Source organism: Bufo bufo, chromosome 4 (genome assembly GCF_905171765.1).
Source record: "Bufo bufo chromosome 4, aBufBuf1.1, whole genome shotgun sequence".
Lineage (NCBI taxonomy): Eukaryota > Metazoa > Chordata > Amphibia > Anura > Bufonidae > Bufo > Bufo bufo.
The window spans coordinates 81,180,267-81,192,897 of record NC_053392.1 but is presented as its reverse complement, the minus strand read 5'-3'; the positions used below and the strand labels follow the sequence as shown (position 1 = coordinate 81,192,897).

The 12,631-nt window shown below is 43.1% G+C and overlaps 1 protein-coding gene across 4 annotated transcripts in view; it reads right to left on the bottom strand.

Moving 5' to 3' along the window:
* ITSN2 (intersectin 2) overlaps positions 1-12,631 on the bottom strand; it is a 165,235-nt gene that overhangs the window by 23,246 nt on the left and 129,358 nt on the right. The window lies entirely within an intron of this gene.

The following is a 12,631-nucleotide window of genomic DNA, read 5'->3' as shown; positions in this document are numbered from 1 at the left end:
AACAAATTCTGCCGTTCCGGACATGCCGTTCTTATTCTGTGGCTCATTACGAATGCGGCAATACCTAACTTGTATAGGTTTTTGGTTTGTTTTACTACCTAAAATAAATAAAAAACCTTAAAAAATTTTTTTATTTTAAATATTTTCATCAAGAGAGCTCTATGAGGGCTTGTTGTTTGTGGGACAAACTGTAGTTTTTATTGGTGCCATTTTTGTGGTATGTACGACTTATTAAAAAAATTTTGGTGGAAAGATTACAAAAAAAAAAAAAAAAATGGCGAATCGTATGTTTTAAATTTTTTTTTTATTCATGTGTTCACCGCACAAGAATTAAAAAAAATTATTTTAATAGTTCAGACATTTTTGGATGCGGTGATATGTTTCAGTTTTTTTTTTTTATATATATATATATATATATATATATATATATATATATATATATATATTTATATGTAAAATAGGGAAGGGGGTGATTTAAACTTAAAAGGTTATTGTTTTTTTACTTTTTATTTACTAACTATTAGGCTAGAACCTGGGATTTTATGATCCCTTGTCCAATTTACCCTAATAGAGATATATTAGGCTGCGTTCACACGGGCGAGATTTCCGCGCGGGTGCAATGCGGTAGGTGAACGCATTCCACCCGCACTGAATCTGGACCCATTCATTTAAATGGGACTGTTCAGATGAGCGATGATTTTCACGCATCACTTATGCGTTGCGTGAAAATCGCAGCATGCTCTATATTCTGCGTTTTTCACGCAACGCAGGCCCCATAGAAGTGAATGGGGTTGCGTGAAAATCGCATGCATCCGCAAGCAAGTGCGGATGCGGTGCGATTTTCACGCACGGTTGCTAGGTGACTGTCTATACACTATTATTTTCCCTTATAACATGGTTATAAGGGAAAATAATAGCATTCTGAATACAGAATGCTTAGTAGGTGATCAATTGAGGGTTAAAAAATAAAAAAAATTAACTCACCTTGTCCTCTTGTTCGCGTAGTTCTCCCGGTCTTTAGTTCTTTAAAAAGATGAACTATGGGCTAAAGGACCTTTGGTGACGTCAGATCACATGCTCCAATCACAGGGTCCATCACCGCGGTGATGTACCATGTGATTGGAGCATGTGATCTGACGTCACCAAAAGGTCCTTTAGCCCATAGTTCATCTTTTTAAAGAACTAAAGACCGGGAGAACTACGCGAACAAGAGGACAAGGTGAGTTAATTTTTTTTATTTTTTAACCCTCAATTGATCACCTACTAAGCATTCTGTATTCAGAATGCTATTATTTTCCCCATATAACCATGTTATAAGGGAAAATAATAACATCTACACAACACCGAACCCAAACCTGAACTTCAGTGAAGAAGTTCGGGTCTGGGTACCACAGTCGTTTTTTTATCACGCGCGTGCAAAACACATTGCACCCGCGTGATAAAAACTGAACATTGGAACGCAATCGCAGTCAAAACTGACTGCAATTGCATTCCTACTTGCGCGGGTTTGCCGCAACACACCGGGACGCATCCGGAACTAATCTGGACACGCTCGTGTGAACGCAGCCTTAGGGTGAATAGGACTTTACACTGTCCCTGCTGAAGCTGTGCTTTGTGCACACAGCAGCAGGGAGATTACCATGGCAGCCAGAGCTTCAGTAGCGTCCAGGCTGCTATGGTAACCGATCGGAGCCCCGTGATTTCACTGCAGGGGTACTAATTGGAAGGCAGAGGGAACCACATCCCTCTGCTTTGCATCACAGGTCCCGCGATCAGTGTTGATCGTGGCACTTGAGGGGTTAAATGAAGGGGTTCGGCGGGATCACCGTTCTCCGTAATTATGTTGGAGTGCCTGTTGTATGATGCAGCTGGCACACGCCACGTATGGAGCTGGCTCACTGCAGCAGCCAGCTCCATACACTACCTCAACCATATAACTGTATGTCACAGTAGTTGAAGGGGGTTATGCACCTGGCCAGCAGGCGTGAGGGGGCTCAGGCGGCCCCCTGGGTATCAGCCCACCGGTTAATTTCTCTTTATGTTCGGTGGCCAGTCCTCCACTGTCCGGAGGCCTCCGCCGAAAATGGATGAATAGTGCTACAAGCAGAAAAGCTACAGTGACCTGCAACTGTATGTTTACATAAATGCTGACTGTCTCCACCTAAACGTAGGTGGAATTTAGCGTTAGTTAGAGCTGACCTCAAGTGAGATAATGATTACCAGGTAATTGCTGCCTATCTACTGACAGGGATGAGCCTTAGGAGACAGGAGGCCTGGAGGGTCGCTTTAAGGGCTCTTTCACACGAGCGGATGCTGTGCGGGTAATCTGCTCCGTGCCTCTGTGACCTTTTTACTACAAAATCAGAGTGAGATAAAGTGGTGACTGTGATTTTGTAGTTAAAAGATCACAGAGAGGCACAGAGCATTATCAATCATGTTACTGCTCCGTGTCTCTGCTGTCCAGAACGGGGCTTGGCTCTCTTTCTTGCAGTGGATTCCAAACATGGGATCCGCTTGTGTGAAAGATCCCTAAGATTTCCATGGAAGACAGCAACAGCAGGAGCTGTCACGGTCACAATGGAGGAGGAAAGGTTCCCCAAGAGGGAAATATTTTTGGTGGTTCCCCATAGCTGAGAATTCCATCTCTAGGTGACAACCCTAAACCTAGATGTATAGGATTCAAAGACCTACCCGCCACTGTCCCATCAACACAACTACAAAAACAAAGGCCTCCGAGATAGGAATTTACAAGCTCTGGGACACTTTACACTACATTACGCTCATTGGCATTTACACAAACCCGACGGCCTTAATGACGCCAATTAGCCATTTCAAAAAGATGAAATCATTATACGCAGAACATGTGCCAATTACGCTTCGTTCCTGGACACAGAGTAAGAGTACAGTATATACTGTATACTACCATTTACTACTCCTAGTCATAGAAGGCGTGTAGTAACAATGAGTCCATATACTAATTATCCCTTTCACTCATTCAGAATTAATCCCCCCAAAACTGTCAATCTTATTTTCAATCATGAGTAGCTTTGTGAAAATAAAGATTTAAAGGCTATGCCATCTTTGGGGGCATTTTTTTATTTTGTCAATATTTTTTTCAATTGGTCTCTATTAAACATTTTCAACAGTTTTTTCTCTACAGCTTTCAGATTCAGTGCATGTACAGACCATGAATCCATCAGGGAGCTTTTCAGACAGCTTGATGTATAGCCCTAATCTCTGAACACCTGACAGCTCCAAAAACTAATTTAAAATGTTGCTAACTTTTCACAACATTGCATAAATCAATAGTACAAGCAACCACAAGAAACTCTGTAATATGTCTTATCTGTAAGAAATGACTAGTTCTCATGTTATCAGCTGTTTATTTGTGTGTGTGTGTGTGTGTGTCTCCCCCCCCCCCCCTTCCCCATTGCTAATTGCTTTCCACTTTGAAATATGTTTAAAAATCATCCAGGATGGGACCAGCAAAGCTGAAATACCATACTACCACGTGTCAATACAAGTTTATGGAGGTGTGAGGAGGGGGGGGGGGGGGAGTGAGCAGCAGCAGAAGTGAGACAGAGAAGAAATGCATAGACAAAGAGCTGAATAGGAAGTTTATATCTCAGTACAAGTTCTTTAGTCACAACCATACAGGTCAGTATGTAATGTCCTGCATGACCCTGGGGCTGCTTCCAAGTAAGAGAATATTTAGGAAGCAGATTCTCCTCTACTTTCTGTGTGTGCATTAGATGGCAGCTAATCTCTTCCCACCATCTCTGAGGGAACTTCAAACTAGACATTCACTATGCATAGAGGAAAACTTCAGAATAATGCCAGATACCAGTGATATAGTGGCCAGAAATAGCATTATTCCTCATCTACACACACTGTCCTATAGACTAATGTAAAGTTTGTTGAAAGCTTATGTTTTAAGCCATAGTTTTATTATTTTTATAAAAATGTAGCTATAATAGGCGTTATATATAAGCTGTCAGCAGTTCAGAGACAAGGGTTACAGATCGAACCTTCAGAGCAGCTGTCTGATGGATTCAGTGTGAGACAGAAAGCCATGGTCTGCAGATGTAATAAAACTCAAAGCTTAGAGGAAAAAACTTTGAATTTTTTTGATAAAGACCAATTGCAAACAATGATTTTTAGCCCAAAAATAATCAAATGCAATCATAAAAAAATGCCATCAAAGCTGTCTATAGCCTTTAAGATTTGGCCCTTTACATTTATCACATATCATGAGTAACTAATGATGCTGCTCTATTTAGACCTCCAGCGACCAGCTATAATAAAGCAGCAAGTGCTCAATTTACCTGCAGCGCCCCAACAGGGGAAAGAAAGAATTACATAGTTCTAATTAAAATGAATGGGGATGTCTATGTAATGTATAGTCACAGTGGGTCCACCAGAGCAAGAGACACGTCACCTCCAGTGGAGAAAGCAGACTCTTTTTTTAAAGTATTTCTGTCTTCCAAGTTGTCCAGCTGTATACTGCAGACCAAGCAGACATTCTAAGAGGCATCTGGAAGTGTCAGACTAGGGCACCTTCACCAGTAAAATTTGTTGTGGGGGCCAAATAAACAGCTACATACAAATACTATCTGCTCACAAAGTGGCAGCAGATGCAAGACGCTCAGGATGATTCATTATGGGAGTCCCTACAGACTTCAAGAAGGCAGCTCCCTGGAGAAAGAGGATGCTGCCTTAGCACCTAGAAGTCATCTCAGCCACCCAATCCTTCTATAATAATAAACTGAGGAGTTTGATAACTAATCTAACCAGTTTTTATATCAACAGTCTCGTTGGGATGCTATACACTGCCTATATGTATGTACTCTAGTTATGCTACTGCGGCTTGTGCTGAGGGTGGTGGAGTACGTGACCACCAGGGGTTCACCTGATCACCGATGGGCCAGTCCAAGCTTGCTTCCCCTCTCCCCCCCACTAAACATGCGTGCATGTGTATTGGGGAGCCAGAAAGGTTAGCGGCTGACAGATGGTTATTGTATGTATATATATATATATATATATATATATATATGGGCAGCTTACTTCATGTGAAGCCACCGTTTTACCTGCGCCTGGACATCTTCAACTTACAGCAGACAATGCCATATTGTTGACTGGTCCACTTTATTTCCCTACTTTTGCATTGATGTTTTGTTCTTTGTCATGAAGACAAAAATGCAAATTAGTAAAAGGGACACGTTCTTCACAGGTTCTCTTCATAGTTATTCTCTGACCGACAAGATTAAAAGACTGTGGTCTTGCACTGATGTAAAGTTCATTCTCAGAGATCAGAACAGACTCGATGGAGGGTCTTACCTCCGGTACATCGCAGTAATATTACCCACTTCTCCATTCAGAATTATTTTCGCTCTGTCATATTTGAGAAGTTTCTTGCATACACAGCCAGTTTCAAATCTCCACCACACCACCTCCATGGTATTTAGATCTCAGCTCTTTTTGACTTAGGTGGCCCCTCCTTTCCTATATATCCGGCCTGTTGCTGGTCTTCTTAGGGTCATTACATTACAAAGTCCACTTTCTGACAAGCCTGACAGATGGCCTCATATTATCTTTGGGTACAATTAAGAATTTATAATGCAATCAGTGCACTGCCCAGGCCCTGATGCAAAAAAGCAAGCTCAAACCAGAACATGCCACCACCATGCTTTACAGTGCTGGTATTAGGTTATTCTGATACAGTCTTTCCCTCTTTCTGGACAGTAAAGAACTACTAACTGCACCACCACATAGATCTACTTTTGTAATGGTAGGTACCTGCAGACTCACGTTGTGGGGATTTCTGGAAATTCTGGGGTTCTAAGCGACTTTTTTTTTTAGCAACTTCAGCATCCACCGTCCGGCTGGGGTCAGCTGGCAGTTGTTTCAAATTGTTTTCACTGTACATGGGGTGTCCTCGCTTTTTCACATGAATGCATACAACGTGCACAAGTGGCTGCGTCAATAGTATTTAAACGGGTTATCTAGCAGAATCCAGATACTGATGAGCTAACCTCATGATAGCTCATCCATATCAGATCTGTGTGGATCTGACGCCTGGCCCCCCACCAATCAGCTGTTTCGGGCAGCAGGAAACTATACAGTGTCGAGTGGAAGCAGAATGCTACATACACTATGGAGGCACTGGAGCTGAACTATTCACTTGGATGGGGGCTGAGCTGCAGTACCCCAGCGGGCCACTACACCGTGTATGTAGATGTCTGCTTCCAGCTCCAGACACGGTACAGTTTCTGGCACAGCAGCTGCACACCAAAACAGCTGATCAATGGAGGTGTCAGACCCCCCACAATTTGATATTAATGACATATCCTGAAGATGTCATCAATATCTGTAGCTCAGACATCAAGCATTGTCCATTTTATCCAAGCCCCTTGTGCTCCTTCCACCCATGAGCTCAACTCTACGTTTAGATCACCATTCTACGCCCTCCTGATGAAGAGTCCTATTTTTCTTAGCACATTTAGTCCCTGAACCTATCTCCAACTGGCACCATCTTCTCGCTGACTACATCTCTGGAGTATTAGTCCATGCCCTGTACTGTACTACCATAACCAAGCGTAATTCAGAGCAATAAAGTTATAAATTAATGAGTTTCTAAACTTTTCAGATGTTATAAGTAATAGCATATTCTAAGTTTATAATGTAAGGTATGTCTAGTCCATCCCCGCACCGTCCTCAGATGGATCATTGCTATGTGGAGTACTCTTTACATGTTCAGTACTTTAGGTTGCCTATATATCTATCCGTCTATGTATGTACATAAATTACTCTACACCACCGTGTCCAATATCTCAGGGGCTTCACCAGACATCATCAGTGATCACAATATATGTAAACTACAGACCTCCCTAGATGGATCAGTGCTTTGCAAACCAGGGTTCATGGGTCCAAATCCTGACAAATGGTTCAACAATAAATGAAAAGGAAGTCAATATTTGGTAGAGGGATGCCTTCAGATTTCTAGGCAGCAAGTCTTCTCTCAAAATCTAAAGACATACCAATAGTCGCACTGGCTTTTAATCATTTGGTCTCTTGGAAAAACGATACTAACCACTGAGCCACTATTCCATACTAATAAATGAATCTGATAGATTAGATCACTCTAGTTATCAAAGTCTTTTCTAAAATACAAGGTTTTCCATTTCTGACCCAGTTCGTGAGACTGGAACAAGTCCATTATGTTGGCTTCCATTCTTGAGATAGACCTGAGCGTTCACGTGAAATAGGACATAGATAATAACATCCCTGCCGCTGGGAAATAAGACAGATGAAGTACTTACAGCTGTCCAGACTTGTCCTCGAACCTCTAACATTCCTGTCACAGTTCTCAATCAACAGCCGTAGAGCCTCCCTCTCCCGGAGGATCAGAGGGCTGGGGATCGATCTAACAGCCCTCCGATACATTTCATCGGAGTCCTTCTTGGTCACAATGCAGAACATCTGTTTCATGTTGGAGCTTGAGGAGCCCTGCTCCACCTCATGTCACCACACAGGCACATGGAAGATGTCCCGGCCGAAAGAATGCCGTCACAGACGTGTACCTGAACATGGCTATGAATCAGATGTACCTGCCAGGCAGCATGGTACAGGGAAACATCCCTCAAGTTAACTTCAACGTGATGGCACACAGTCATCTTACAAACTCTCTACAGGACGTTCTGGAGCTCAGTTATGTACCGTATGTCAAGTGAAAACTCAAACTTCAGCAACATCCAGTGAAAGTGATAGACCAACGAGAAGGATTTCCATCCATTTACTTGGGGGTAGGAGGTCTCATGAAGATGACCAGTCTGGTTTCACAGTAAATTTCCTGGCTGAAGACTCCCTTTAAATGGAAGGCCAACCATGTACTACACACATGGTTTGGATCCACGGTCCATCAGGGTGAAAGCCACTCACTACTGGCTCAAAAGAAAATGGTTGCCACCTTTCAAGACGCTTCTTGTCAGAGGAAAGAAGGATTGGACATCATGCTCCATCTTTTGTTTTCCATGGCAAATAAGGGTCTGTCAGAGGAATCTAGGGGCCTCCAATTTCTCTCTTCCTACCGAAATAAACATGTTTGCTCAACTGACCTGAATGCATCATTGTGTAATCGAGAGAAATAGACATCAGCCAAATGAGCGTCCACCCATCAGCTACCTCATGTATGGGCAGCTTCGCCATTTCCATAAAGAACTAGAAATGTGTGCTAGTCCAGGTTCACCTCTGGTTCCGGTCACTGTATCCGGCATAAATGTTGGCTTTCGGATGGACAAAAATACTACATGCAGCATTTTTTTGTCTGGCCAAAAGCCGGCATACATGCAGGAAAGCGGCGGGATCCCCATTCACTACAATCCGGCTATGCTGGATACCGTGAACGCCGTCAGTCTGTTCCTCCGCCAGAACGGGCTGCTGGAGTTCACGCAGCCTGAGATGCAGGATTGGTATCACCCATGTCCTAGTTGTGAAGATTAACCTGTGGTAAGGTCAGTACATCCTGAAACCTGACGCAACGTCTAGTGGTTTACTCATAAACGATTATATCTTTCTAGTATTTTAAATGGTATGCCGAGAGATCTCTCAATTCTGTGCCTACAGCCGGTGATGCAATACACTTAATTTGTATATTTATTATATATTTTACTCACTTCTATAGCACTGACATATTTCACAACGCTTTCACCAAATGAGCTGACGATATAAGGTCCCTATCAGTATATCTTTGGAGTGTGGGAGGAAACCGGTTTACCCGGAGGAAACCCACGCAAACACGGGGAGAACATACAAACTCCATGTAGATGTTGTCTTTGGTCGGATTCAAACCCAGGACCCCAGCGCTGCCCTGTATATGGTAATAGAAAAACCCTCCAGTACAGTGGAAACGATCTACTGAAATGACTGCAACCCCCCTAAGACATCTAAATGTCATTTCTGGCTCCCAGCATGCTTTAGGGCTACCATTTGGTTGTAACCTAATCCCACTGCCTTCTCTTTGGTAGTCACAAGGCTATTACATGGGAACAGGAAGGATTAATGGAGTGTTTGTGTACAAATGTATATTTTTTGAGTAATTGTCACGACCTATGGCTGACCCTGTTGTGCCTGGGGTCAAAAGGTGGCCGTGGGTGGCTACGCGCTCAGTTTCTCAAGAGATCACTCCATGACCTAATGGTGAGAATGGATTCCGGTCCAGGTTTTCCTGCTTAGGTTTGCAATCCTTTTTGTCCCAGTTAGGAATCTGTAGCTTTTCCTTTCATCTGTTCTCTGTCAGCCACTCCCAGCTACTGTATATTCTCCCTTTCTGCTTCCCTTGTTGCCAGATATAGATTCTATTCTGACCTCAGGTGGACATCTGTTGCCGTGGAGCCGTTGGAACTGGAGCAGTTGGAACTCCAGGGTTCACTCCTGTTGTTGTCTCCCTTCGGGGATTGTTTGTGGCGTTAGTGTTGTTTGTCCTTTCCCTGTTACCCTAGGTGTCAGTGGTGAGGACTAGTGCTCCCACCGCCTTACTCACTACCTAGGGCTTATTTCAGGGTTAGCCAGGGACAAGGCGCGTGATCAGAGTAGGGGTTAGCAGCCAGTCTAGGGACGTCAGGGCAGCCAGGTGCCAGTGGTCACCACTCCTCCCTCTTCCTAGTGGAAGGGTACTCCTCTTCCCTCCCCTCTGCTCCGCATGTCTGTTACCTGTCATCTCAGACGTGATAGTAATCCAGTGCCAAAAAGACTCGACTACGTAGACATCAAATAAGGAAGTGCTGCTCTAGAAATGGTTGGACTACCCAAAAAAGTAAAAAAAAAACGTTGTTGTGGGCCCCCCTTTCCCCAAAAAGCCTTGGAATAGCTACACAGAGTCCCAAATCCTGTGGCATAGTCTCCCATAGTGTCACTGCACTTAACCCCCAGGAATTTTATGTTTCTTCCTTATTTTTTTTACTCCCGGCCTTCCAGGAGTCATACATTTTTTTATTTTTCCAACATAGCTGTAGGAGAGTATGCATTTTTGCGAGACAAGTTGTACTTTCCAATAGCACCATTCAATATTGTATACAGTCGTGGCCAAAAGTTTTGAGAATGACACATATTAGTTTTTACAAAGTTTGCTGCTAAACTGCTTTTAGATCTTTGTTTCAGTTGTTTCTGTGATGTAGTGAAATATAATTACACGCACTTCATACGTTTCAAAGGCTTTTATCGACAATCACATGACATTTATGCAAAGAGTCAGTATTTGCAGTGTTGGCCCTTCTTTTTCAGGACCTCTGCAATTCGACTGGGCATGCTCTCAATCAACTTCTGGGCCAATTCCTGACTGATAGCAACCCATTCTTTCATAATCACTTCTTGGAGTTTGTCAGAATTAGTGGGTTTTTGTTTGTCCACCCGCCTCTTGAGGATTGACCACAAGTTCTCAATGGGATTAAGATCTGGGGAGTTTCCAGGCCATGGACCCAAAATGTCAACGTTTTGGTCCCCGTGCCACTTCGTTATCACTTTTGCCTTATGGCACGGTGCTCCATCGTGCTGGAAAATGCATTGTTCTTCACCAAACTGTTGTTGGATTGTTGGAAGAAGTTGCTGTTGGAGGGTGTTTTGGTACCATTCTTTATTCATGGCTGTGTTTTTGGGCAAAATTGTGAGTGAGCCCACTCCCTTGGATGAGAAGCAACCCCACACATGAATGGTCTCAGGATGCTTTACTGTTGGCATGACACAGGACTGATGGTAGCGCTCACCTTTTCTTCTCCGGACAAGCCTTTTTCCTGATGCCCCAAACAATCGGAAAGAGGCTTCATCGGAGAATATGACTTTGCTCCAGTCCTCAGCAGTCCATTCACCATACTTTCTGCAGAAGATCAATCTGTCCCTGATGTTTTCTTTGGAGAGAAGTGGCTTTTTTGCTGCCCTTCTTGACACCAGGCCATCTTCCAAAAGTCTTCGCCTCCCTGTGCGTGCAGATGTGCTCACACCTGCCTGCTGCCATTCCTGAGCAAGCTCTGCACTGGTGGCACTCCGATCCCGCAGCTGAATCCTCTTTAGGAGACGATCATGGCGCTTGCTGGACTTTCTTGGATGCCCTGAAGCCTTCTTAACAAGAATTGAACCTCTTTCCTTGAAGTTCTTGATGATCCTATAAATTGTTGATTGAGGTGCAATCTTAGCAGCCACAATATCCTTGCCTGTGAAGCCATTTTTATGCAACGCAATGATGGCTGCACGCGTTTCTTTGCAGGTCACCATGGTTAACAATGGAAGAACAATGATTTCAAGCATCACCCTCCTTTTAACATGTCAAGTCTGCCATTTTAACCCAATCAGCCTGACATAATGATCTCCAGCCTTGTGCTCGTCAACATTCTCACCTGAGTTAACAAGACGATTACTGAAATGATCTCAGCAGGTCCTTTAATGACAGCAATGAAATGCAGTGGAAAGGTTTTTTTGGGATTAAGATAATTTTCATGGCCAAGAAGGACTATGCAATTCATCTGATCACTCTTCATAACATTCTGGAGTATATGCAAATTGCTATTATAAAAACTTAAGCAGCAACTTTTCCAATTTCCAATATTTATGTAATTCTCAAAACTTTTGGCCACGACTGTACAACATAGTGGGAAGCCAGAAAAAAAACTAATCTAAATGGGGTGGAACTGAAAATAACCCGCAGTTCCATTATTGTTTTATGGGTTTCCTTTTTAAGGCGTTCTACAGGTAAGGCCTATTGCACACGACCGTATGTCTTTTTCAGTGTTTTGCGGTCCGTTTTAAACGGATCCGTTGTTCCGTTTCCGTTGTGTTTCCGTTTCCGTTCCGTTTTTCCGTTCCGTTTTTCCGTATGGCAAATACAGTATACAGTAATTTCATAGAAAAAATTGGGCTGGGCATAACATTTTCAATAGATGGATCCGCAAAAAACGGAACGGATACGGAAGACATACGGATGCACTTCCGTATGCATTCCGTTTTTTGCGGACCCATAGACTTTAATGGAGCCACGGAACGTGATTTGCGGCCAAATATAGGACATGTTCTATGTTAAAACAGAACGGAAAAACGGAAACGGAATGCATACGGAGTACATTCCGTTTTTTTTGCGGACCCATTGAAATCAATGGTTCCGTATACGGACCGTATACGGACCGCAAAAAACGGCCAGTAAACGGGAAAAAAAAACGGCCGTGTGAAAGAGGCCTAAGCAAGATTACAGCATGATTTTTGTTGCGTCTTAGCTATTTGGCTAGTGGCCGATATATGACCCAGAAATACGGAAGAATCAATGAACAACTGAGCTCATGTAACAAAAAGACGAGACACGCAAGTCCCAATGAAGCGATCTTTTAATAAACTTACACGTTTGCATAGTTACATTTACCTCCCCCCATACACAAGAACGCAATTTCACACATGCCGAGAACAAGCTGCAAGTGCACAATTATCACATACAGTAAGTTTTGATAACCAAATGAAAAAAAATTAAAAATTCACAATTTAAGGCCACGGAAGCGTCACTAAGTGAAGGACACCACGAGCCCAGCTTGCGGCGATATTGGCGCTAATGGGATACAATCACAAAATTATAGTCAACAGACTTCCCATTTATATAACA